The following is a 25,432-nucleotide window of genomic DNA, read 5'->3' on the forward strand; positions in this document are numbered from 1 at the left end:
CAGAAAGGAGACAGCAGAGCAAGTGACTTAGGTAACTAGAGCTCCTGATGGACTGGCCTTTTTTCTTTTTAATTCAGAGATTTTTAGATTCCTGAAACAAACCTTTAACTGTAAGCACTGGATTAAATTTTTGACATACTTGTACAATTTGCTTTCATTGCAGTTATTCCAGTTCTTACTGATTATTTGGAAAACAAAACAAAACAAAACTTTTCCCCTCCAGTTGTTCATGTTTGATAGGTATTTGTCATCGTTGTTCCTTTTTCTGATGAGTTGTGGGGGTCTTACCCACTCTTGCTGTGTTTTAGAACTATTCTTTGTTAAGTCTATTGCATAGATAACATCTTTCAACTATATGCATTTTACTCTGATACTTGCTGCCTTCTCTTCTCCCCTCCCCATACTCTTTCAAGGTTTCTTGTTCAAATTTACATTATTATTTCCACTAATTCATATGTCAGGGTACCCCCCTCCTCCCCCCAATAAATGTCAGGGCTTGTAATGTTAAATTTGTTTACACAAGAAATGTTTTTGAGAGGAAAATTGTGGGGGTTCTAGAGAAGGAAGGTCAGACCTTGAGCAGAGGGGGTCTTGCAGAGCACTAAGGAAAGGTGGGGAGAGGGTGAGTTATTAGGACTGGAGCAAGCTGAAGTCCAACTGTTATTAAAAGTCCTCTTAGCCACCAAAAATCAGTAGCAGAAAGTGATCTATTAAGAATTAGAAATACTTGGTGAACCAAGCACACTGAAGGGGTTATCTGTGAAGTGGTCAGCCAGAGGTTCTGCTTCAGGGCACAAAACTACTTGTTGTTGTAAACACATGAGCAGATGCTGCTGGCTCCTGTAGTGCTGCAAGATGCAATTTTGCTGCCCTTTGCTCCCCTTTTTCTCCTGGGCACTGTGGACATGGGGTGTTGTGTCTTCCTTAAAGCTGGCCTCAAGTCCAGCCTTGGTAAATCTCTCCCTAGCATCCTGCTCTGCGCCTGCCGAGGAGGTGCTCGAGGGGGAGTTAAGAACTTCTGGTGAACAGCTTTGAGCTAGAGGCAGTCGGCAGCGTTGCCAAACAGCACAGGTGGCACCAGCCTGAACCCATCAGATTTAGAAAGAGCTGTGCTTGGCAGGAGCAGGTGCTGAGCTGGCGGGGACTCTGTCGGATTCAATTTACCGGATGATCTGGCTCCGCAAACATTCAGTGTAGATGCTTGTTCCTGCTTAATGTTAAGTAGAAGAGCCCCACAAGTGTTAAATAGCTACTGAAAAATATGAGTTCTTGAAATCTCCAAGAGCGTGCTTGCACAAGTGCAGGAAAAACATTTTTACTCATTTGTCTCCTAATGTGTCTAATCTGTACAGGATATCAAAGGACCACTCTTTCTGAATGGCTCAGAAGCTTGCCAGTCTCTTCAGTGCTCTTGTATATACTTCCAAAAAGTCAGTTCTTGTACAAAATTTTAAGGATGAACCTAAAAGCCAAGAGCTTGGAACAAGCTTTCTCCCAGATTTTTAAAAATAATTTTATCTAACTGCTAAAAGCTTCCGAGTATTTTTGCAGCTCTCTGCAGTTTATTTTTGACAGAGTAAATTAGGATTGAAAAACTGAATAAATGCATTGTTGCCTCTATCTTTTTCCAAATTTCGGTTTCATAGTAATTTAAACTGCTTATTTTAAAATTGTGGAGGTTTATTCAAAATAATAGTAAAAAAATGTACCTGTGCTTTAGTAAAACAACACAAGCAAGCTGAGAATATCCTGTCAGCCTCATATGGCGTAAGTTTGTCTCAGTGTAAGTTGTCATATGCTTATTGTATGAATAGCTTTTTAAATGTCTAGGGTTACCATATCATAGCATGGTATCAAAGACTCTTTATTTCAGTTTAGTATTTTCAACAGACATTCAGTCTTACTCAAAAGTAAAGTCTGCTCCCAAGTCCACTATAAGTTAATCTTTCTGAAAAGCTCTGATTCTTGTTCATTTTGAAATATTTATTCTCTCCTTTAGTTATCCTTTCAGTAGTCTATGCATTGCTAAGACTGAGAGGTCAGATGCAAATAGCGTTGTTAAACGATAACTCCTGTCAATCATTTTTGAAATATGTAGTTTGAGGTATCTGCTATTGCTTTGTTGGTGATTTGGGTTTTGACAACCAGATGTTGCATATGGTATATTCCATCTATCTTATATCAATGGGTAAACTCAATGTTGTAGATATACTAGAATGCATCTTTCCACATTGGTCATAGGATTGCAATGATTGTATTCGAAATACATGAAGATGTTTATAAAATAGATGTTCCCAGACCATGCATTGCGATCAAAATAGCAGTTTTCCTGCTCCCAGCCATTGTAATACTTCTAAATGATAAAGTCTTTCAATATTTGCAGTGGGTTTTTTTGCAGTTCATGTGGTGCAGGCATTCTGTTTCAACCTCTGGTTTCCCTGTGTCACTTGTCAGATCACTCCCATTGCTGCTATAGCATCCACTGCTGCCTGCAAGGGAAAGGAAGAAAACATATCCTAAGTCTGGCTAGAAAAAACAGTAAGGTGACAAAGCCAACATGATTATAGCTCTAAGCAGTGTCAGAACCCAAAGACACTTTGCTTACAAATAAAATGTCTTTGCATTAAAATATTTGCATATTCTGGAGTTAATACAGGTGCTGTAATGATGAAAAACTTGTGCTAATGTGCTGATGCTTCCAGCCCTCAGAAGGGACTTGGGTGAGGGAAAGTATTTAGCTTCTTGATTGCATATCTTTTATAAAAGAACTACAGTAGGAGTATGTTAAATTGAATTCCATATTTATTTGCCTCACCATGTAGTAAGCAAGTTCAGCTGAGAATTTTGATTTTAAGTGAATAATAAATTTTTTTTGTAAAAATGCAATATTTTTAAAACATAAAGAAATTTCATAAAATAAATCAAAGCAGAAGAATCCATATTTGTTGGAAAAATGCCAAGTAAATTCAACTATTTTTTTTTTCATGGTTATCTGCAATAGCTGGGAATTAATAACGACAATCTTTTTGAATGGAATGCAAAGTCACATAACTGTGGGACTAAACAAGGATTTGAGAATCACCAACAAGAGATTGTCTTGACCTGTTCTACATTAAAAAAAACAAGAAAAAAAAAAACTGTGTGTGGAATAATTAAGACTACTGCAAAAACTGAAAAAAAGATTCTCTTCAAAGAAGATAAATACTTTCAAACAACTCAATTTTATATACCTAGCTCTTTGCTTAATTTTTCTGTTTTTCAGAAATACCAGTACTGCCCTTCTCTTTATTATTAAAGACAATTGCTGTATGTAGCATTCTGGAATAGAATAGAATAGAATTCTATAATAAAATAAAGTAGAATCTAGATGTGGTAGTCTGACTTCATTATTTTTGTAAAAATAGATTCTTAGTTCATTGTCCATAACACATCTCTCATTTCTGCCAGCGACACTACATGGTTGGCCCCCTTATCCGTTACATGTCCATTTAACACTTCAGCTAATCCTAATTAAGGAAAATTGACAGAAACATTTCTGTTGCTGTCATGGTTGCTGTCCAGTCCCTTAAATTCATGTGTCTCATAGTCTATAATAAATGGCTATTGAAAGACTCATTACTGAATTCACCTGCAGCATTAACAAGTCATATATAGTGATAAGGCAATTTTTAGAAACAACAGTCAAGTTTACATGATGTGTATGTCATTTCATGGAGTGTTTAGGCTTCTTCCCCCACCGTTACCTATGCAAGATGCTAACTTGTCACAGATTTCTGTGTAGTCATATTTCTCTGGATAATTATTTAGAATTGCATTTTTAGTAATGGCAGAAACTTTTCTTGTAGCCATCTTGCAAAATGCTGCGTCTTTTTTATATTCTCTTATTTGCTTTCTGTTTTTGTGTTGGAAAAAATCTGTAGTCACAATCTAGGTTGAAAGGTAAGACTAGCTAATTGAAAAATCTAGCACTTGGCCCTCAGTAGAAGAACCAGTCTGTTTAGTTTCTGAAAAATAAAATTTGTTGGACCACCAGGACTCAGGAGAAACCTTGCATAATTTTCTTATGAGAGCGTATTTTGGTCACCGACAGTTAACTGTCTTTGAAATTTTCAATAAATAACTCTTGCAAGCTCAATCCACTGGATAGAAAAGATTATTCCTTCCGAAATCCTACTGTCATTGAACCTTGCCACAGTTCTGCATGTAATACCAACAGTCAGAGCGGTCTGTCACTTCATAAAGATCCCATCATGTCTGACTGGCACCGGGAGAAAGCTCGCATTGGTGAAGAAGCTAGCAATAGTCTGCCTGTTGTTTTAGGAGTTCAGTGAACACATATTTTCAAGTAAATTTTAAAAATCACTATAAAAAAGCTAAGTGTATATTTATGGTTTTGCGGAAAATATTTCAAGAAAATACTGCTGCTTTTTGCAAGTTCATGAGTTATTAAACACAAGGATTTTTGTTTCTCAATATATTAAAATCTGCATTTTTTAAAAAACCATGTCAAAATAAATTCAGATGCACATACTACCTTTTAGCTTAAATTCAATATCATGCTTATTATTATATTTCAAGGTTAAAATGATATTCACCTTATGGTAAAATTAAGATGCAGGAGAAAAAATAATACTGTAGCTATGAAATATTAAATTTGCTCTCTCAAGACTTGGGGCAAATATTTCATCAGATAATTCTTTTGATTAACTGTTGAGATAATTTGGTTATCCTCCTATAACGTTTTTTCACTAGATAGTTTTTTCTAACCATGAGTAACTTCCTATAGGCCTTATGAATGAAGGGCATTCAACACTGTAGGCTCTTATTCTAACCCTACGTATAAAAGCTGATCCAATCTAAGGACACACTCTGATGGACCAGTAGATATTACTTACCTTGATAGATCTGAACCTGGCACGCAAACAGCTGGTTTGGCAGAGGAATCATTAAGAGTGATAACATTACAATAGTTTTTATTGTGAAATCTTGGTGGGGGGGAACCTCTGGTCTCAGACCCAGCCCGTATCTTGTTATGTTCCACATAACTGCTATACCTCTCTGTAGTTCAGTTTCTTTTCTTTTTTCTTTTTCCTTTTTTTCTCAAATATTTCACTTTTACACCATGCTGTTACATATATATATATATATATATATATTTATTTATTTATTTATTTATATATATCCTGTTAGAAAAGCTGGCAATGAATAGCATGAAGAGGAGGTTATTTTAAAATGACTGAAAAGTTGGAGAACTTGACACTACTAAGTGATACTTGCAAAGGTTCTCTTCTGAAGGATTTGTTAGCATATAGTTCTTTGTTTATCACATGACTTCAGAGTTATCCCTAAGGAAATTCACTTCAATTAAATTGTTAATGTGCTGCAGATGTTCTTATGCATGAATATCCATACTTCATGGACGCTTGAGATACTGATTCTTTAAAATTCGGTCTAAAAGGCTGTCAGAGAGATGAATTATCACATAAAGCAACACATTACCTTCAGACAGTTGAGTATTTGGTCATATTTTTTCTTTTTTATTAAGCCTGTTAAATCACCTAAAATATTCTCATATTATGATATGAATAATATGTATAGCTGTGACAGCAAAGATGTTGGCTTCAAAAAAAAAAAAAAATTAGGAGCTTCCATAAGAACTTAATAGACCAAAGTCTGTGACACTTGGTAATTCATTCATTAGTACTACATGTTACTAAGGCCTGATTTGTTTTCTGTTAAGCGGTATTGAAAATGATTCTCGTGTACTTTTGTTAGATCGCTGCAGTAACTGCTTCAGCAGACATCATGAAGTAATGGAGAAGGTAAGAGCTGATCACAGCTCTAACTGTCTGGTTTAAACATATTAACTTCAAAATCTTCCATTTCCACTACTTCCAAGGGCCATTTCTGCCTTCCCAAAAAGAAGGTGTTAGAGTAGATGTCAGGCAAGGAGAAGCATCCTTTTTCCAGTGGCTCCCCTCTTTTTGGACCATGGAAGCTATGGGATGAAATTCTAGTTGCTTTCTGGACATGAGAAATGTTATTTTGTAGAGCCACAGTCACATCCTTTCTTTTCCCATGCTCTTGGAAGCATTGTGAGGAAGTCAGCTGAAAAAGATAAAGCTTTCAATACCCACCTGGAGGTTCCCCAAAGAGCTTGCTGTTGTCAGGGATAAGAGTTCAATGTAAAAAACCTATTTTTTACAAAATGTATGTTTTACAAGTGATATTTTATTTGACACAAGTATAGCAGTAAGGGCCTGGGACTTCTTAGAAATCTTTCTCAGGGTTTCTCATCTCTGTCACACTAGGAGAGAAAGAGTTCTCTTCCAAGATTTTCCAGAGGATTTGGCATTATGTAGTTATCGCAGATGTGAGTTATTGCTGAAGATGTTCTCTACTTTGTTGCTTATCGGATTCTCATCTCTTCCTGCCTATATATCTAGCTTCTTATTTTCAGAAAGAAAAGAAAAAAAGTCATGACTTAGCCTCTACCCTTTCTCAAACTGGTTGAAACTGACCAGTAGCTTAAGGACAGATGTAGGTACACATTTGCATGCAACTATTTCTTTAAAAACAAGGCTAAAAATGATTTGGGGTCAAACTTACAAACAAAAAAGAAATGCTGTGATCCTAGTTAACTAGGATGGCAACTACTTAGCAGTATGTATTGAATTTTGAATTCTCAGACTTGTGTTCTTGGATTTGAGGTCCAAGTTTCACTGAAAATCCAAATGAAAGAAATTTTTCTTTTATCTTCAGAAAGTACTTTTTTAAAGCAGTTTTCAATGACCATATATCTCAACAAATATTCTGACAGAATGTAGTTAACTAAAAATTCTCATATCTTTGATTTGTCTATTTCTACCTCTCTCCCTAAAATACTAAGCACCAAAGAAAAAAATTACAAATATTTTACGTGGGGATACACTTAAGAACTTTGGTTTGAATTTCTTCCTTGAGCAACAAATATGCTAAAACTCTAGCTGCTTTGTTAGCTATGACAACTGAAGGATCATTATTTTATGGTGTCCTTAATCAATAACTTAGAAGGAAAAAAACCTCTAAAAATACAGTTTGCTCTGTACTATATACTAATACACTAAAGTTTCCATGTTAAGATCTTAATAGAAGACAAAAGGCAAAAATTAACAAAAGTGGGGACGCTGTATCTTAGATGCAATATTTTTGCTCCACGGTCATGCAGAAAATCAGGGACAGAAATTAGAATAAAAAATAGGAGTTACAAAGTTGCTGTGTTTTCTCTTTCTTTAAAGACTTTTTTCTATTGAAATTTGTAGCACCAAGTAACTACAGAATCAGCCATTTACTCCTGCCTAATAAATTAAGAGACAAGGTGAAAGAGTAAGAGAAGAACAGCCTGCCAAGATGTCCTGGGAAGAGAATGCTCTAGTCAGGAGGAAGCACCTTCATTACAAGCATCATTACCTCTGGCATGCATGCCTTCAGTAAACGTTTAATCTGGAAAAAAGGTTTGGGACTAACATTTTATACTCTCTTCTTCCAACCCATGCTTATCTGAGATCAACAGCTCATGTCATTGTTGGAGGATAATGATTTTCTATTGGAGTCAGACTTGGACTTGTGTGAACCAATGACCTGATTGTCAAACTTTTCTGTTTACCAAATATAGAACTGTTAAGTACTTCTAAAGAAAAGCAAGTTGTAATTACCACTCTTTACCAAAATCAGTCTTGTTTCAACTTATGGATTTGTTTTGAATTGTGTTATTGACATTACTTTTTGAGTAGCAATACTTGCAATTTCCTTGCTAATTAACTCACATTTTTAGAAAGCAATCACTTATGTTAAGAGAGGAAACCCTTGTTTTTATAAAAATCTTCTGCTAGCAGAGGTGACTTCCTGAATATAATGTATGCAGAGTCATTTCATTGCTTTTTATGGCTGTTCTTGTGGAAAATAACCTCATTGACACGGGAAATCCAAAGAAAGCATTCTAATTGTTGAAAGAAGGAAATGATAGATATACTAAGCTTGGGATGAAAGTGTGGAACAGTAAATAGGGCACTAACTTAAGAAGCCTGTGTTTTATTCTCAGCTTGGTCACGTTTTTCTCTTCATCTGTTTTCTTTGTTTCCTTATGTGAGCTTCAAGCTCTTTGGATGAAGTGATGTTCGTTATGTACAAGATTACTTAGAACATTCTCAGTGAGAATTTTTGGATACTAGCAATGCTGATTGCCACTTTCCCTGCCTTCTCTATTAATACAAAAAAAAAAATCAGTCTTAATAAAAGTCTTGTGTAACTAAATGTTAGTGTTTTTTATGTTTAGAAAAGAATTACTTAATTTCTTTAATTTATTTCTATGCATTATGTTCACCACCGGGCGCTTTTGCACATATTCTAGCAACATATTATTTGTAGAGTGTATAAATATGTTTTAATCCTGAGAAAAATGTTATGTTGATTTTCAGTTAAGTTTTGGGAGTGAAAAAGCTGTCACAAAGAACAAGAGAATTTTCTCTCATCTTTATAGACTGAATAACAGTCTATCCTAAAAGCAGGGCTGCTCCATGAAAACGACATATTAGTGTGCAGTAGAGTACTAAGAGATAGTTCTCTTGGAAAAATAACAGATTGTTAGTGATATGAGCTGCAATACAAACACTGATTTTATTAGTATTATATATAGCTGTTCAAGAACAAAATTGTTAGTCTGCGATACAGTGTTCAATTTTAGTACCCCAATAAAAGAAAGATAAAGTGGAGGAGTTCAGTGGAAGGGTCCCCAAGATGGTCGGGGGCTGGAGCAGTTGCTTTGTGAGGAGAGGCTGAGTGCTGGGGCTTGTTCAGTCTGGAGAAGAGAGGGCTTTGGGGGCATCCAACAGCTTTTCCCAGAGTTACATGGTGGGAGGAAGAGGGACAGCTAAAACAAGAGAGAGGTTCAGACTGGCTATAAGGAGAAACACTTTCTCCCTGCAGAAGATCCTACAGTGGAAGATGTTGCCCAAACAGGTTGTGCAGTCTTTGTCCTTGGAGGTTTTCAAGACCAGGCTGGATCAAGCCCTGAGCACCCAGGTCTGATCTCAGAGCTGACCCTGTTGTGAGCAGGAGGTTGGACTAGAGACCTCCCAAGGTCCCTACTACTTTGAATTATTGTATGGCTTTAGAACATACTCTATTTCTATATTGCTTCCTGTCTAGCAAATGGCTTTAACTTTTGTCCAATTACTGGCGTACAAAATATTTGGAATTCATCTAAGGGGTGGGAGTTTTTTTTGTTTTTTCTTTTTTTGTTTTCTTCCAATATGACCACTAAAATTACTTTCTGAACTTTCTAATACTGGTAGCACTGCAGAACTAAACCAGCAACTGTATTAGGCAATGATTCTGTCTTTGAAGAGAGAATTTGATAGAACCAAACAAAAGTGGATGGTACATAACTTCAGTTTTAGTTTCAAGATATACTCACTGCCAGTAATTTTCATTGTCAAGAATGCTATTAACATCAGATATTTCATTTTTATATTGAACATGTGCTTTAGTATTTAAAATGTACAACTTCAATAGATCATGTTTCCATTTGTGGCTGTGCTTTGGAATTTCTGTATGATTTTATGCAAGCTTGCAACCTTTCCATGACTCCATTCTCTCTTAACACAATAGAGTACTTGAAAGTAGTGAGGATTAAATGAAAGTGCCATAGCCATGCTATTTGTGAAAGTCTTAGGTTGTTAAAATCTTTCCAAGCTGCCACAAAAGTGGATCCACTTGGAATTTTACCCAAACACTACAGCGTTAAGAGACGTTTCAAAGTCTGGTAGATTACATGTTATCCTTGTGGTAGTTGGATATCTTGTCAGCTCTGTTTTAAGGGAATGTGAATAAAAGGAAGCTACACAAAGAAATGAACTCTGTCAGCTAGAAAATTTGGAAGCAGTCTCAGATAGAAATCCTGAATTTAGAACATGATCAGTGCCTTTTTCCTACTGATCTTCACATATATGCAATAGGATTTTAGAATGTGTATATGATACATTTAGGAATTTGTATCAGTAGTGCTCATTATTTTGAGATTTTATTTTCTCATGCTGAAAAGCTGTGCTTTTCATTTAATTTAAAGTGTATGTGGAGCTATTTGAAACTGATGACTTTTTAAAAGCAAATATGAAAAAATAAAATAAAAAAATCCTTTATTTCCTCCAAAATCATTTGGATCAAATAGGAAAAATGTAAAGTTTTAGCTATCTCAAATAGCATTTTTTTCTTCTGTGAATTTGCTGTGTCTTTAGAGATAAGCCTGTTCCTGAACATAGCATTCAAATATGAAAACTCAGGTGTGTAATCTGTAATTTCACTTTCAGGCATACCTGTGAACAGAACTTTATGACAGAAATAGTCATCAAAACTGATTATTAAATTGTCATAAACATATTTTAGTGAACTCAGTTTTAAATTCCTATGAATCCAATGGGAGAGACAGAGCTTGCTTCATTTTTCTCAGTTCTGCAGTAAATTTGAGTACAAAACTCTTTCATACCCACTCACCATTGCCTTATTTTACTTCTTAGTGTTCCATTCCCTAACACTATTTCAAATTCCGCTTTTTCCTGATATTCTAATCTTGGAAGATCTATATCTTTGGATTTCCACAATACTAGTTATTGACAACTGTTGCATTGTTTTGCTCTTTGATATAAGAACCCATAAAATTATAACCACATTTTTATAAAGCTTTTTTTTTTAATTTCCTATATCACCCTCATATGCCTTAAAACAACTCTCTACAAAGGTGACATCACTATGAAAGTTCCACGTTTCCTTTCAATTAAATTTTCTGCTTCCTAACCTAGAGTAAGATAGACATGCACATAAAAGTCTCTTTAAATGTTACTATTAGCTGCTAGCAGTCAAGAAATAACTAGCAAAACCAATAACCAACCGACAGCTTTCCCCCTCTAATTTGTGTAGTTTTCTACTCTGTTAGTGGCCTAAGAAAGATTATGATACAGTGTATGTGTGTTTTCAGTCATGAAGTACCTTGGGGCTAAATTCACCCACTACAGAGGTGCAGACTAAAACTTGCTTGTTTACCCACAATAAAGAGTAGCCATAGTAGTAATATATTTATAACAGAGTTTCATCAGATAAATGTATACAGAATCTTTAACAGTGCATGTAAATTGTCACTGTCAGTGACAATTAAAAGTCCTTAACTAATACAAAGATACTACATCTGTTTGATAGCAGATGCATCCTAAGAACAGGTCTAAGCAGATTTTATATGCATGTAGAAGAACAGACTGTATCTGAAGGACTTTGTCATTATTTGCGAGAACCTGAATTGCTGTGTAGTGTGTACTTTACATCTTGACACTTGATTTATCAAGACAACTTAAAGGAGAGGTCATAATCCTCATCATTAATAATCTAATGGGAAACGTACTTAAGAAGACAACACAGGAAGTTAAGCTTACCTTTCAGACCAGAGATCTAAGAAGTGCCAAACTAATGGTTGTACCTTCTTTCTTTTCTTTTCCTCACTTATTTGGTTGTTCTACTTGTTAGGATCTAAAAAAGACAAACCAAAAAAAAAAAAAAAAAAAACCAAAAAAGAAACCTCATTGATAGTTGTTTTCACCAAGTATCTTGTATTATCAACTTATTTTATTTGCTTGTTTCAGTACTAAGGCATAAGATGACTATTTTTCCACTTTGTTAGAGAAGCCATGTCTAATGACATCTGCTGATGCAAATATACAGTGCACAGGCTTTGAACAGGCTTAAGAATTGTCTATGAAGTCCAACATTCCTCAACATTTAAATAACATAGTGGTACCTTGTTTTTAATGTTGTTCAGCATAGGTGCAAAACAAAAGCTTTTCAAGAAAACTTTAAAAAAAGATTAGGATACAAATGCAACTGGCATGATTTGGTACAATTAGTAGTAAGTTTTGGTGTCATTTTGTAAAAGAAAAATTTTCATTTACTTTAGTTATCAGCGGACTTGTCCCTGAAAAATACCCATTGCAGAAGGAAAAGAAATCTGAGAATATCTCTGTCCAGGCTAAAGTTGTAATGAATTTACTTGTATAAAGTCATTTCTTGTATTTCAAATCTTTTATATAGAGAGACTGTTACTGAAAAATGGAATCATTATTTTTTGCCTTTCCATAAACACACCTGCAGAGCACTCCTTGTTCTACAACTGTGCTTTCAAAGATAATTTGCCTCTGTTAGGCACATATGCTGCCTTGATCTTTTTCCTTACCTTGTGCTGTTCTACCCTCTCTATTGTAATCATGGCACTTCTCACCTATCTGCTTTTTTGGGGGCTTTTTCTTTCACAGTGTGCATGATAGTCTGACTCAGTTTTATTTGTGTGTTTCAGTGGATTCAGCCTCTGCCTTTGGAGCGCTTTTTAGAAGAAACTTTCATTTCAGAGTTAGCATGACATACCTCTTACTCAATCTTAATTTGTATAAAGTGGCTTAGGGGATCTATAGAATTAAAATACGCCATTTTTTCTTCTCCATTTTCTTCCTTTTTCTTTTCACCTACCTTTAAGCAAGAAGGAACTTCCATAATATTCTTTAATTCACATATCCCAGAACATTCCTTGTTTATTCTGTCTGCTTTCTAGATGTAAAGAAACAACACTTATTACTGTTCAGTCTTTCATCTCTTTACTGACAACTTCTGCCATTTCAACACCTCCAATAAACTACTAAGTTAAATTGGAATTTGTTTTGCATCACTGTAATTAGTGATAATGCAGTTATCAGTAGAAATCTATAATGGCTATGCTCCTGCTGGTTCCTCTTACATGAATCAAACAAAATTGGAGAAAGGAAAAAGAACTGCCCTTATTTCATACATCAGTTATTAACATCAAGACTGCCTTTTGAGTTTTGTGTTACTGAATACCTTTAGCACAGAAACTAATTATCACATCAAATGCCATAATAATTTCCAGAAATGTTGCATAGACTTTACAAAGGTGTTTTGCATTACTACATACACATTATTTTTGTTGACGGTTGATACAACTGGCAGCAAATTGATGAATTTTAGTTAGGTCTTTGCTGCCCATGTGGAGATTTAGTAGCTCAACTTTAAAATGATCAAAAATTCCAGTTTTCTGTTAATTTGATTCTGGTGTTTTTATGGTTTGTCATATGATAGGTATGACTAGGTTTAATAATTAAATTTGTTTTTATATGCACTGTTCCATTTCTAAGCTGGGAAGGTTCAAATTCTATTACAGATCAGAACAGGAGATATTTTAAGAACAGTATCTACTTTGTGAGTAATCTCTAAGGGCCATCAATTACTTTACTGAAGTTCTTCTGTTTTGTATTAGCTAGAAACATAAGCATTCAATGGTCTTTTTGTGCATTTTTCTATTTTAGTTGTAGTCTTAAGTGTAATCAAGCATAGATACACTCTCAAGCTTCTCAGAGATGCAGCTTGGGTAACAGTCCTTATTTCTAGACCTGCTTAACTGCTGTGCAAATGAAACAATCATATTTCCCTTTATTAGCAAGTCTAAGTGTGTGTTTTGAATAAACCTAATGACTAATTTGACAATGCAAAAGAAAAACACAGTGTGTGTATTGCAGAAGGGGGATTTTGCTGTTTGGTTGCCTTAGAGAATGACTTCTTTTGTAAACAACACTAATGAGACAAGGTGAAAATTAAATGTGTTAAACTGTTGGATTTTGTCACTTAATGCAAATGAAGTGAGTGAAAAATGCAGGTACAGTTAAAAACCAAAAATCTTATACTATACTCTTTGTTTCAGAATAGTTTATTTACTTTTATTGAGTTCCTACAGACAACACTTGTTCAGTTTGGAGGCTCTATCATATAAGTATTAGCTATAGGAATCGTGACTGAACACCTTTCTCAAGGTGGCAATGTAGATGCTTGCCCTTTTTATAACCTGTTGACATAAAACTTACTCAGAAGCTAATAATTTGGGCCTCAATTGAAAAAAATAAATTAACAACAAGTACACAGTGTGAAATATCTTTCAAGAATTCTTTGGAATAGCTGATGTTTTTTAAGGGTATGAAAGATTATTTTAGCCCATAAACATCAGTTAGCTCTCCAGCCCACATGATACACATTTGAATACAAGCCGCTCTAATGCTTTTTAGTTGGTGGAATTTTATCCCTCTCCTGCCCACTGGTGGTTACAATGCAGGCACAAGATGCTCTTGTTCTTGGTTGTACTTCCCTCTCTGATGTACCACTCCTTGTTTTGGGGTGCTGTGGTGCCAGGTTTGATGTCAGTACATCAGCCATCTGCCACCTAAGTGCAGTAGAGCACTCAGAAAGATTTACTGAGGCTCTTGGTGGGGATGGACTCCAGGGTCCCTAAGATGAGAGACAGCGTTTGAAAAATATTCATGTTTTGTTGATAGCTCTTCTTCAGTAGTGTAAACTATCAGACTGTTAATAAATCATCTGATTTCTGACATGGAAAGTATTATGTCAGGGAAAGAGACACTAACACTGAATTTTTAAACTAAAGCATTTGTGTTCATCTAAGAAGAAACTATTTTCCTTCTACACCACTTTTACTGATGGCCTATTTTAGTTTCATGTTTCCTGCTCTTTAATGTCTATGCTTTTGGGAGTGGGTCTACAAAAAGAACTTGATCTTTAATAGATAGTCAGGTGATGTTTCTACTGAAAATGCTGCTGCTGGAAATATCATCCTCTCGCTTATAGTTTCAGAGAAAGTTAGTACACAATACCCTGACTTCATTCTAAATGTGATTTCACACTCTCCAGCTCTTAGTCATTGGTTTTTTTATTAACTTTAGATAAGATACAAACACAAGCTGCAGGCAGAGCATTTTTCCCAAGATTTTCCCCTCTGGAGGTAATTTACTAAATTTAATAAAAGCTAAATGTGAGAACAAATTATTGTATATCTGTCTGGTACTGGGTCATCAGAAGTTTCTTGGCATTTAGCTTTTCCCCATCGTATGCTTCAGCTGCACTTCTTCAGAAGAATTTCTGCTCTCTCCTCACAATGCAGAGCGAGTCTGAGCAGAAGGTGAAATGGCAGAGACAGACCTGCAAACCTCCTGTGCAGGATGTAGGCATCAGGTGGGAAGGCTGTGTGTGCCCTGGGGTTGCTAGGGGACAGCATGGCACTTTCTCGTGCAGGGGGTTGTGAAGGACTTCTCCATTAGATGGTGCTACAGAGAAGAGGAAGAGTTTGCTGCCCTATGCAGGAAGGACACTGTGAGCAGATTCACATAGCATGTGCATTTACCCTGTGTGGTGTTTAGGGCAGTTCTCCGTTGTGCAGGATCTCTCTTCTCCAAAAGAGCTCTCTTGGTGCATATGGAGTAAATGTCACCCAGCTTCTTGTGCTTCTTGTTTCCTTTTGCCTGCTGCTAGTTTTTTGTAAGCTTCTTTCCAGCAACAACCTGAAAATCTGATTGGAAATATACTGTCTGGGGTCATGTTTTGGATTGGTGTGACTCAAAGACTTTCCTCCTTCTCGCTTGTCTTCACAAGTGACTCTCGGCTGTCTCAGAAACATATTAGAGAAAATATCTTTATGTAAAATGTTAATTTGAAAATACAGAGCGGATGGGGAAACAAACAGATGACTAAATATTGTATGTGGCTTACTATCTGGATAGTGGTCTCTCTATTTGTGTTACTGTCTTGCAATATCAAAAAAAAAATGTATATATAGAATGGTGTCATATGCATGTCCCTGTTCTTCAGGACTACCTCTTCTACCTTTCAGTAAGTACTGGTGTCTCATGAGAAGCCTCTTTGCACTATTGCAGAATCTCTGTTTTGCAGCCTTACATACCCTCAACACAGTTTGCTCAAGTACATGAACTACAATAGTTGGTTGAGGGTAATTTTTTGGTTCCCCACCCTCAAGCCCCGGAAGGCATCACTTCTTTTTTCCTAATATGACATTTTCTGTATCAGTTAATATTTTAATGAAATACAAACTTTAGGAAGTTTTTTGCTTGTATGCTGCAAGAACCTTTGGAGAAGTCGTTTTTACAATTATATAAATCACTTCCCTGGTTTGACAACGTTCTATACTCAAATCTTATGAAAAACTAGTCTTCCTGTATTAGATGGGTATTTAAATCTTCCCTTATTGGTTATTTACAGTTGTATTATAGTTGCAGCATCTATTTTTCTAGTTGTTCTCTGAGCACTCTTGTGCTCACAGTGAAGAATTACTGGTTTATGGGAACACAGAACTGGAGAGAACCTTTTGAGGAAGCCTTCAGCAGCCAAACTGAAAATATTTTTTATAAACTGATCAAGTTCCAAATTAAAAACAGGCTTTTTAGACAAACTGTTTCTAAATGGAAGCTGACACAGAAACTCTATATCTATTATTTAAGCATGCAGTTCCCAAACCAACTCACTCGTGTTTTTTATCCATGTGTTTTTGTGCTGCCTTCAAGCATAATTAAGTGTTTTATACCCCTGTTTCCTGTCTCCTGATCTTATTTATAAGGAATAATCATATCCCCTTTGCCAAACTATTAGTTTATCATCATGTGACAAATAGGGCCTTGCATGAGCTAGCCAGAGGCCTGTACCAGTTACCTCTATCATCAGGGTTTGCTAGCCAAAATATGAGAGAGATTGACACAACTGTGTAGCTTGCAATGCTTCACTAGCCTATGTAAAACTAGCCCGTATATCTCTACGTGGCACCTCTTTCAGCTAGTTGGATGTCCCCTCCAACCATACTTTCACAGTCTTTTTAACCTGACGCTGTCATTGATTGCTGACTTCAACCCTCCTTTGCCTCCTTTGGCCTGTCTCAGGAAAAGGCGAAGCAGGATCATCCGTTTTAGACAAGTGTGTGCTTTTTGGCTCAGCCGTCTCATTTGAGTGTCCCACTGCTTTGTGCTGCAGCACTCTTGTTTTCCTGCCTCTGTGAAGGGAAGCAGCCTAGGACAATAGTCAACCTTTTTCAGTGGGGAGTAGCAAGGGCGGCTCATTGTAACCTCTTAAACAAGTATATGCTTGTTATTCAGCTTAGCTTTTTTTCAAGTGATTAAAAAACAAGATTTTTAGGTAATTTAGATGAATTTACTTTGACCTGACAGTTCATTATTCCTTTCTACTTAGCCAAAAATGAAAAGGAATGGCACAGAAACTTTTCCAATTGTGAATCCAAATGACACATCCTACTGCTGGGGATCTGGGGTCCAGGTGAATCCAAACCCAGCAAAATTAATCTGGATCTGGAAAGTAGGTTTGAAACACTTATTAAAACAAAAACAAAAACAGATACAACCCAGAACTGTTTTATGTGATTCCAGTATCCAGATATTTTTCTCTTTTATTTCTGCCTGGATTAAAGTAAGTTTAAATTATTTTTTAATATTCTTCATAAGAAAATGTGGTATTGACAGTATTGTAGTAGTAAACCGTTAAGGAGTGAAAGCTAGAGGATTTCGTTTTTATTAAAGTGTTGTAAGGCTCGCTTAGTTAATGGATTAAACTTCAGAATTCCTATGCAAAATGCATGTAGTCCAGAGCTTGAGCTGATTTTTAAAAGATGACTGAAGTGCCTTGCCTATTAACATTTTGGGACTATGAGTTCTGAATAGAAGCAAAATATACAATAAAGAACAGAAAGGAAGGGTAATTATATGCTTAAGAAACCAGAATCAGGATGTTGCTGTCTGACTTAGTTCTGTTGCAGACTTTCTGCAAGACCATGTTACTATTTTTCATTTCATTATGTCTTAATTTCCTGCCTGTTGCATGACAATATTAAAGCTCTTTACTCCAGGTGCTCATCCAGCATTGACTTTCTGAAGAATTGTAGTTTTAAAGTTCTGAGTCTCACAACTGATAAAATGTGAAAGACATAGTTAGGAAAACTAAATGTGGAAATAGGATCTCTCTTTTATCCCATGTTTGTCTGTCTGTCTGTCTCACAAAGAAGTGGGGAAAAAAAATCCCTACTGCATACTTGAGACACCAGGTTACCGCTGTATTTCTCCATGAGCAGGTTTCTGAAATTTTGTAGCTACCTTTATTTGGCAAGGAAAAAAATGGTGAGGAAAGAAAAGTTTGTGTAACTGATTTAAGCTCCAACTTGCCACTACCGTGGAAAGGCTCTTTGTTTGCTGACATCATCTATATGAAGAACAACTAAAGTAACACTGCTTCTATTCTTCATACTGCAAAGAGGTTTGAGTTTATGAAGGTACTGCACATGACAGTATATATTTTTAAGCTTATTGTAAAATATTCAAACAAAACCTCTCCTTCTCAATTGAGAAACAAAACAAAACAAAACAAAACAAAACAAAAAAGCACCGTATAGAACACTTATTTCCTCCTTTTCACAAGCTGAAAGGCCTTAAGGACTTTGGTACTATCTATTAAAAGGACAATCAATATAATTTGCTTATTTAGCAAGACTCAAGGGAAGGCAGAGGATTGCATTTCCTATAGCACACTAGAGCATCAGTGTGATTGTGATAATTACTAGCAGATAAAGTGAGGCTAGTGGATTGTGTAAATTGGATGGGTTGATTTGAACTGCTTAGGAGTGCCAGTTTATTACTTTTGCTGATTATCTCTATTGGCTTTACGTCCATATTGCGCCTTTAGGTAATACCTGGCATGTGGTACATTTTTACATTCTTTTTACAGCCTTTGTGTGTTTTTGTGTGTATGTATGTGTGTGTTTTGGCTTAGCTGCTGTATTACAATAAAGTAGGACAGCTATATCATAAATTAATATATATAACCATGAGAAAACCATTTGGACAGTAGATTCACCTTACGCTTGCTGCCATAAATACAAATTTGATTGCAGAATAGTGTTACTAAAATTTTGAAAACAAAGACTGTACAAGTAGATAATGAAATAATTGATAATGAAATGTAATGATAAGCTTTGCTGACTTTATAGTCCTTCCCAGTATGAAGACTGCTTATAAATTATAGGGGAAATTATCTGTCATTACACAATAAGCAATAAAAACTAAATTTTGAGATACTGCCCTATTAGGTTTCTTGAGCTAAGTAGTTTAATGCCCCAAGTACCTATACATGCCTGGTTTAGGTTTTACTTTTAAAATTAAAAAAAAAACTTATTAAAACAAAACAAAACGACAGAAAATAAAAATATAATTAAGTCTGTGTTTGCCAACCTCACTTGTACATAGTGGAGTCCTATCCTCACTCTGAAATACATGTCTGCTGTAGTGTGCAGTTTGCATGTCTTCTCACAAAACTGGAGTTGTCAATTCAAGAAGAAATTGATTCAGCTGTGTTTAAGTTTTGGCCAGATCGCTTGAACCACCTGACTGTGTGATCACAAGAGCATCAACACAGGAGCAGTACTTCCCCCTAAGAGGATGGGACTCCATTACCCTCAGGTTAATCCTCCTTCAGTTATTCTGGAACTGCAGCTAGACTGTGAAATATGAAACATAGTCCATTCAAGAAAAGCTTTAATTTTAATTATAGATACAGTCTTAAGACTCTTCTAGATTTCTCACTCACAAAAATGTGCTGTGTGAAAAAGAAACCAGGATCATTTAAGCTAGAAGATGGAGAGTGGCCAACTAAATACTGATGGACAAAATCATGACACTTCTCAAGTAGCTATTTCTTCAGCAGAAGTGATAAGCATCTCAGTTTCTGAATTTATCTTGTCTATGTAAATTATGTGTCAGAAAAATCACAGGCAGCACAAATACACAGGGTTTTTTTTTTTTTTTAGTTTGAAGGAGAACATATGACATTAAGACTAATATTTTGGCACCTTATAATCTAGGTATCTTGTATGTATACATATATGTGTATGTATATATAGATAGCTTTTGAACAGCAGCTGCACCTACAAAAACTTAATAATAATAATAATAATAATAATAGTAATAATAATAATAATAATGATTAAATGAGAAAATACTTGAGTCCATGCAATTTCTAAAGAAAACTCTGTCAGCACATCTCAGCTACTTTTCCAGCATTCAATTTGACATGTAGGATGCTTACATAGAACTGAGGTTTCTCAGGAGTTCTGTAATTTCACAAAAGTATCAGTCCCTTAGAAGCCAGCTTTTGGGATGGAAGTTTTCTGGTGCGTGTAACATCTTGCAATACATAACAGTGTGTTTCTGATCAGGATACCTTGTTGTGTACTTCCAGGTCCTATTTTTAGGAGTGGTTGTGAACTACCACCCAGGATACAAAGACCATGTGCTCTTGGAGGTAAACATGTATTAACCTGGTGGGCAAAGTTGCTCTTACTCAGGTTTTAAGTAGCACATTGTTATTTATGTTGAATCCTGGATGGCTTCACAGCAACATTTATGATTTGCCCTCATAGGTACAGGTATGTATTTACTCTGCAATTTTTCAGTGGAGGCCTTCTCTCTCAGCCTGTTCTGTTGACTTTATGTTGAGGTTGTATCTGTGTATTCGTTGGGTTATTTTAAGAACTAAAGCCAAGATTCTCCCTTGTGATAAGACTATGGGTGTCAAGTAGCACTTTGAGATTTAGGAAGCATCACTGCTCAAGAGGCCAATTTCATCTCAGCAGCATCACCTGGTTGTTATGGGAACCACAATTGGGAACTTACTGATTTTTCATTATTAACAGTACATCACCTTTGAGATCGCTGGGGTTTTGTAATTATTTGATCTTCTTTTATTAAAAGAAGGAAGTAAAGAGGAAATAAAATGGACCTGTATTTTTCTAACTGCACTTGTTAGAATACCTCATTAGCAGTCCATGTCCTCTTCTGACACTGCCCCAAAGTGCTCGAGAATTGAAGCTAGCAGAACCACAGTGGCAGGTAGAAAGTCTAGGGTCTATATCAGAAGAAGGAAGGAAATCAGTATGTAAGGCTACAAAAGTTCCTGGGTAGGGGACAGGGAGGGAGATTCTAGAAACCTGGAGTTTTCAGAAGATATCTGAAAAGAATATTTTATGAATTCTCCTGCTCTGAAGCTGACTCAAAATATGCCTAGAACTTACTTGATAGAGCTTTCTCACTGTAATGCCTTAAATGTTTCTTTCTTAAAGAAAAGAAAGTTAAAGTGTTCTTCCTAATATCTAACTTAAACTGCTCTTACAGGTAATCAGTCTCATTGGTCATTGTGAGTAGGATAATACCTTCTCCTCTTTGAAGCAACTTTGTTTGAAGACTGTTCCTTTTTTTTCCCTAAAACAAATCAGAATTTCTTTCTAACTTTTCTCATAAGACATCTCTTATGAGCTTACTGTTGTATCCCTTGCCCCATGCAGCTGTTTACATTCTTCTCGAAATGTAATGCCCCACAACGGACACAGAAATTTGTTGAAAACTCGTAAGTCATGGTTAGTGTGAAACAATTACTTCCTATGCCTCTGAATGACAGTTATGTGATTTAGTATCATTCACTTTTTTTTTTTTTTTTTTTTTAATATCATCCTTTTAATAATATTGGTAGTCTTTCAGTAGTGATTTCCAGTTTAATGTTTACATACTTTTTTCACCTTCCCCTGTTTTCAAGGGCAATAATTTATATACATATTTTGGTGTTTCTACCCTCTGTGCTGGCCTTCCTTACTTGCATTATTACAGAGCAACATGAAGAACTGAATCAGAAGGAGTGAATTTACCTCAGAAGGAGCTCCATCCCCACCAGAACTCTATAAACCTGTTTAAAATCTTTCTTTGTCATTCTATCTCACTAGAAAAATACAATGGTGATGTGGTAACCAGTTGTTATATGTAACAATTTTCCATAGTTTTTTCTTTCTTTTTCTTTTTTTTTTTTTTTAACAAATGCTGTAATGCTTACTGTCCACCCCTACAAAATTTTCAGTTGAGGACTGAAAATTCAACTGAAAAGCATTGGGAACCATTACTGGAATCAGGGAACTGATTCAGAATTTTAAAACTAACCTTGTCAAAATGATTATTTTTAATCCAGGTTAGCTCAGGGCTCGTATGCAGCCCTACACCTAGTTCTGGAGCACAACTGGAGAAACAGCACAAACAGAAAGAAGCAGTCAGGACTCAGCAACCTCTTAAACTAGCACAGCAACTGAAAGAAATACGCCTGAATATAGTACTTCTGTGCTTGCCTTCATTGAACTTAGAATGAATAAATTTTTCTGAAACCAATAAATTATCAAGATTATTCTAATTCCATTCTCCAGTGAGGTCTGGCTGTCATAGCCATGTATCAGGAAGAGCCAAGCTCTTGCTGATATTATTAGCTCTACTGATATTCCTTCACTGAAGAGTGTTTAATTTAATAAACAGGATAGTTTATAATTTCTGGCTCAGGAAGTCCCTTGTCTATAGATTGATGGAGCTGCAAGAGATTACCAGAAGAAAGGAGAAAAGATTCTTTTCCATATCATCTTCTATTAACCACTGTCAGAAAAAGGATCGCGGCTGGATAAATCTTTGATGCTATCTAACACTCATTTATCTGTGGGGAAAAATGTAAAGATCTTGCCAAAATGCTGTCTTGAGACTGACCTCTCAGGATTAAGTTAATGCCAAAGAAACATGGATATATTTAATGTAAATCATGGGTTGTGAGAAAAAGGAATAAGAAAGCCCCATTTTCCATTTACAATGCACCTCTAGAAATCTCATTAAGATATTTATGGATTGGCTAGCTTCTGAACAGTAATTCATTAGTTAACAATTAGTACCTTTTCAGACTCTTTATAATGCAGTGCAACCATGACTGAACCTTTCCTGAGACTAAACAGATACTCTCTTTCAAAATTATTTACATACCAAAATGTAGATGAAGATTAAAATGGAGACATTTTTGGTAAGAATGCTTCACAATATGATTAAACACAACTGGGTGAAAATTAATGAGAATTTGGAGAAAGAGGCAAAGAAAGTGTCCAAAAATGCATAAATGGTGGTAAAGCCAGCTCTGAAAATAGAGGATGTTAACGTCATACTGCTACTTTTTTAACCCAGGGTTTGGGGGAGAGGGGCCGAGAGGACTGGGGTTCTTTTTGTTTGTTTGTTGTTTGTTTTTCTGTCCCAAGTGGAATAAAAATACCTTGCTAATATAGGGGCAAAGTGATAGGGGGATAGTTCAAATACACAAGCATCAGAAAGGCCTGTGCAAGAAATGTAATAGAGTAGGCATTGCCACCTATTGACTAAAATATTCAACAGCAAGATAGCCAGGAAACGAAAGGGACTAGGTAGTAGCAAGAGAGATGAAATGTTAAATTCAGATACTCAAAGAATGCATCCTGGTAAATGTTGTTTGCTGTTTATCTTTGAGTGTAATAGGATTGCATCCTTAATTCTGTTGGTGGCCAAGATTAGGGTGTTTTTTGTTTGTTTGGTTGTGTTTTTTTTGTTTTTGTTTGTTTGTTTGTTCATTTTTCATCTACTAGACTTTTTTTTACTTGTGGACCAGACAGCTCAGAGGGTCATCAGAGATAATGGAAGCTATTGCCTTTAGGCTGTTTGATTTGGCTTGCTCTAGGTCAGTAGGACAGTGACAGCCACTAGCTAGTTATGACCTGATGGCAGCTTAGCAAACTGTGCAGAATTAGTTGATGGTCTCCTGGTAGCAGACAGGTTTTAAGTTCCGGAGAGTTCATAATCACTGGACCCTTTTTTGAAATATCAGCCAAAGAATGGAGTTGTGGACTGACAGAAAATGACCTCCTATCTCGACTCTCTCTTGAACACTAGATGAGAGACAGACAGCAATTGTTTGCTACTGTGAAAAAAGGGAAAAAAAAAAAGAAACAAACCCTCCTGCGATATTTTTGTGCCATAGAAGAACAGTTTGATAAGTGCAGAAATGTTTATTTATTTCAGAGAAAAATTCAGAAATCTGATTTTCTTCCTACGTTTACATTTTACTTATCACTGCCAAAGACAGACAGGAATTTTATTCAATAAGTATTGCTTCTAGAAACTACTGAATTCATTTTAATTTGAATGCCTATATTCTGGTTTAAAGTTTTGGATTTTTATAGTGGTAAAATGACCAACTGCTGAACTGAAGTTGATCTGGAGTCATAAGTTCTTGATGTAAAAGAGAACAGATCTTCACAAGCTCATTAATGTTAAAATCAGGGCAGGTAAAATGCGAGAGGGTGTTGATCACTTATTTCGATTTGGTGGATTTCAGTTCTACTGAGGCAGCCTCCTATCTACAAGTCAGACAATGACCCACATAGGAAAGACAGATAACTTACGGGATAGGAATCAAACTATGCTATTTTTTCCACTGACAATTGAAGGTTCAGCATAGCCTATAGAAGTACAAGCTAAATGAAGAATTTGAATATAAATGTAGAAAGAGAATGAGCAGTTACACAAAATATGCCTTGAACAGAGTGCTTTCAAAAAAGATGCATTCTAAATGAAATATATAAAAATACAGTAATTTATGCCATGGCTCATAGAAATTTTTCTATGGAGATGTTTCACAGAACATAACATTTTTTTTTCCCCACAAAAAAGTGAACACTTTCATCAAAAGTTTGAAAACCCAAGGTATTCTTCTTTTCAAAGCAAACAGACTGTGTTTGTTTATTTTGTTTTGTTAGTGACAAGCTGGCTGGATATGGGAAGGAACTTATTTTTTCCATTTTAAATTTATATCTGATATTAGCTATGATCCTGACTCCCCCTAAAATCTTGTTTTCTCATTTTTTTTCTCTATAGAATGCAGAAATGGCTTTCATTTTGTAAGAAAGAAGAGGAGAAGCCAAAGAAAGGAGGAAAGTATTGCAGCTCAAGTCTTGCAAACATTTATGTTTTTTTTCTTACGTCAGACATGGCCTGTAAGTCCTTTGAAGGGCAAAGCGTAAATGTCAATATGTGGAAAGGGCAAAAGTGATTCTACAAAAAGCATGGTCAAATATGAAGTAACCTAATTCACTGCCTACAAGAAATAGAGAACAAAAGCATTAATAAATGTTTGCTAGTCATAGTAATTATGTAATAAATGTTTTTTGTAAGAAAGCTAGACTTAAATGTATTGCTTGGCAGGACTATTAACAAAACAAAAAGCTTTTAATGAATATATGAAAATTCAAAATGAATGTCTATATTAAATTATTAAACTATTAATAATACCTACTTATTATGGTATTCATTATCATCTTCCTTAGTGCATAAACACTGCTAACTATTTAATGCATCATTAAAAGTTCAATTGTCTGGTAATTAATGATGTAATTTGAAATGAGCTACGTGATAATACATTATTTCTTCATAAGTGTCCTCAATCTTCATTTTGCCCTTAATAATAAAGTAATGCCCACTGAACATATAAGCATTAAATCACAAGTCTATGTGGAAAAATTAAAATACTGTTATTTAACTGAATTATCAAGGAGCTACAAAATGATAGTTTATGATAATCTTGTGTCATATTTCTTTCCAATTTCAATTTTTCCAATTTCAGT

At 35.5% G+C, this 25,432-nt stretch overlaps 1 long non-coding RNA gene across 4 annotated transcripts in view; it reads left to right on the forward strand.

Annotated features, from left to right (window-relative positions):
- The window catches only part of LOC112992337 (uncharacterized), a 221,599-nt gene that overhangs the window by 63,869 nt on the left and 132,298 nt on the right, over positions 1-25,432 (forward strand). For 3 of the 4 annotated variants that reach the window (XR_010387877.1, XR_010387878.1, XR_010387879.1), the window contains exon 3: positions 24,687-24,805. This is a non-coding gene — a long non-coding RNA (uncharacterized LOC112992337). Of the gene's footprint in view, positions 1-7,301; positions 7,494-24,686; positions 24,806-25,432 lie in introns of all 4 variants that reach the window. The other variant, XR_010387880.1, reaches the window with a different exon arrangement.

This window comes from Dromaius novaehollandiae, chromosome 2 (genome assembly GCF_036370855.1).
Source record: "Dromaius novaehollandiae isolate bDroNov1 chromosome 2, bDroNov1.hap1, whole genome shotgun sequence".
Classification (NCBI taxonomy): domain Eukaryota; kingdom Metazoa; phylum Chordata; class Aves; order Casuariiformes; family Dromaiidae; genus Dromaius; species Dromaius novaehollandiae.